This window comes from Xyrauchen texanus, chromosome 41 (genome assembly GCF_025860055.1).
Source record: "Xyrauchen texanus isolate HMW12.3.18 chromosome 41, RBS_HiC_50CHRs, whole genome shotgun sequence".
NCBI lineage: Eukaryota > Metazoa > Chordata > Actinopteri > Cypriniformes > Catostomidae > Xyrauchen > Xyrauchen texanus.
This window is the reverse complement of record NC_068316.1, coordinates 22255288-22258397: the sequence shown is the minus strand read 5'-3', so window position 1 is coordinate 22258397 and position 3110 is coordinate 22255288. Positions and strand designations below refer to the sequence as shown.

Here is a 3110-nt window from a genome sequence, read left to right as displayed (position 1 = left end):
ATGCCATAAAATCTTTTATGTAAAATAGTGTTGAGTTTGTGTTATGTTTTGGTCTCTCTTCAATCTCAGACTGGTTTCACTGGGTTATAATAACAAACCTAATCCTTTCGATCAAAGTTATTCAGAGAAAGGTATTCAAATTAGCAGTTTCATATGCATGCCACTCTCAGTTCATAAATACTTCCCTAGCTTACATATTCAGCTTCATCTGGTAAGAATAAAAGATTAAAATTAAAATACAATTAATTAACAATAATACTAATCATAATAATAAATGATATTATTATTAATATTTTATGACTATGCATATAAAAGGCATATTTTATTTATATAAATCTAATAGTGTTAGCATTTTATTTAGTTTTGACGCACTTCCGGTTTAAGCCCCGCCCGCATCCGGTTATATCCGAATACAGATACAGATACAGGACCTGTCCCAATACCCCCACTTGCGGTTTGGACTTGCCTACTAGCTCTATTCAGCTTGTAGTCCAAAAACCGGGAAGAGAATTTGCCATGGGTTCCCTCTGTATTGTCCTATGGGTTTTTATAATGCGGTTTTTGAACTTATGAGTAAAATAAAGTCTGTGTTAAACATTACTTGACGATACGTGGTCATTTTGTTTTCCAACATAGATTGCACACAATCATAACTCAAATGTTAATTTTGAAGCCATATTGAATTATACACTTTTTTTTTTTACACGCAGAACAAAACGTCTACGTATCGCCAAGTTCCGGGTTCGCCTACAAATTGATGTCACAGCTGAACGGCTGTCTTACCATAGATTATTAAGCAGAGATGGGCCACTTCTATTAAAATGAATGGGAGATATTGGAATGCTCGACCAAGAAACTCTGAGCACCCAATGGTCAACGGATGTAGATAGGAAGTCCTGCCTTACAGTTAAAAGAACCAATATTTTTTTAGATACATACATAACATGTCAATCAACTCTAAAATGTGCAAGAGCATTACCTATGCAAGCTCATGTGATATGAGCGCGAAGCGATCATCTGTGTTCCACAACTGCTTTAATAACATATAATGTGCGAGTAAGGGCAGCCAGCGGACTTTCTGGTGCCCTCCTAGGATAAGATGGTGCCCCACTAGGGAGTTGGTGCCCTACACAGACTGTGTAGTCTGCTTACAGGTGGTACTGTAAATATACACATAAATATTAAGTAATAATGATGCTGTTAAGTCATCCCAACCAGTTGTGAACATAATATTGCACTTTATGTCAAATATATTCATACTTAAAACAATAACATATGCTTCACTTACGTCATAACATCTGATTATAAATAACTTGTATTGAAAAGCTTTCCTTGACATCATCATGGCGAAGATATGGCGACCACTCGGGCAAACATGGTGTCGGCTCCTGAATGTGATGAACTCTGGGAAATGCTTAGCCTGAAAGACCACTCTGAAGCGGTATTCGGGCCTGTGTGGATTTAGTGTGGATTAAGTGCACTGAGCTTTGGCATGTTTCAGATATGGGATAGCCTTGAACACTTACTCGTTGCTGCATGCACGCACACTTAAGTATAAAGACCGCAAGTGTGGGTATTGGGACAGGTGGATAAGGTGCATCCCAAATTGTTGGTCAAGCACATCCCATAGATCAGGGGTCGGCAACCTTTTTCACGTTGAGTGCCATTTTTTTTATTTTCCTGGTCAATGGCTGTGCCAACCTCACTGAAGTTTGAGTCTTCTTGTGAAAATGTTTCTATTTTGCATTTTTCTAATTTAATAGTTTATTTTTAATTACAAATGGTTTCATCAGAATAACAGTTTGAGTGGAAAACCCAATTAATCGGATTAAGATCTGGGGAATTTGGAGGCCAAGTCAACACCTTGATGTCAATTTTTGCAGTGTGGCAGGTTGCATTATCCTGCTGAAAGAGGCCACTGCCATTAGGGAATACTGTTGCCATGAAGGGGTGTATGCGGTCTGCAACAATATTTAGGTAGGTGATGCGTGTCAAAGTAACATCCACATGAATGCCAGGACACAAGTTTTCCCAGCAGAACATTGCCCAGAGTATCACACTCCATCCAACGGCCTGCCTTCTTCCCATAGTGCATCCTGCTGCCATCTCTTCTACAGGTAAACGACTCGGATGCACCTGGCCATCATTAGACCAGGCCACCTTCTTCCATTGCTCCATGGTCCAGTTCTTATGCTCACGTGCCCGTTTCTTTGATGGACAGGGGTCAGCATGGACACTGTCTGTGGTTACGCAGCCCCATACACCGCAAGCTGTGATGCTCTGTGTGTTCTGACACCTCTCTATCATGGCAGTATTAAGTTTTTCAGCAATTTGTGCTACAGTAGCTCTTCTGTGGGATTGGACCAGATAGGCTAGCCTTCGCTCCCCACGTGCATCAGTGAGCCTTGGCTGCCCAGGACCCTGTTGCCGGTTCACCAGTTGTCCTTCCACTTCATACCGGGAACACCCCACAAGACCTGCTGTTTTGGAGATGCTCTGACGCAGTCGTCTAGCCATCACAATTTGGCTATATATATATATACTATCTGAAAGAGATTTAGAGAATAACTGTAATAATTACTAATTAAACAGGAAATACAGCATGTTGTGAACATGCTTCGAGGACTTTGACACCAGTTACTGCCGTACTTGACAACGAAACAAACGTATTTATTTCTATTAATGCACCACTAGAGGGAGACAGAAGCACATAATTCATGGATGTGTGCAAGCTAACGTAGATGGATGGCTGTTTTGTCAATCTGTCTGAATATGCCAATATTGGAAGCAGATCATATCAAGGAGTATATTCTTTTTGTAATTCTTACAAAACAGTTTAGCTTATACTCTACTAATTTCTATTGTAATATTCTGATGCCTAGTTTAGCTTCACATAGAAAGTAAAAAAAAGGCAAATCAAAAATGATATATTCATTATTTGTATATTGTGTGTTTTAACAACTAATACATAAACTGAACAAGTTTCACAGACATGTGACTAACAGAAGGGGGGGGTCAAAATAAAAAGTATCAGTCAGTATCTGTTGTGGCCACCAGCTGCATTAAGTACTGCAGTGCATCTCCTCCTCGTGGACTGCACCAGACTTGCC

General features: G+C 39.9%; 1 pseudogene; it reads left to right on the top strand.

The window, feature by feature from the left end:
* Positions 1–1354: 1354 nt before the first annotated feature.
* LOC127634378 (acyl-CoA dehydrogenase family member 11-like) overlaps positions 1355–3110 on the top strand; it is a 66125-nt pseudogene continuing 64369 nt past the window's right edge.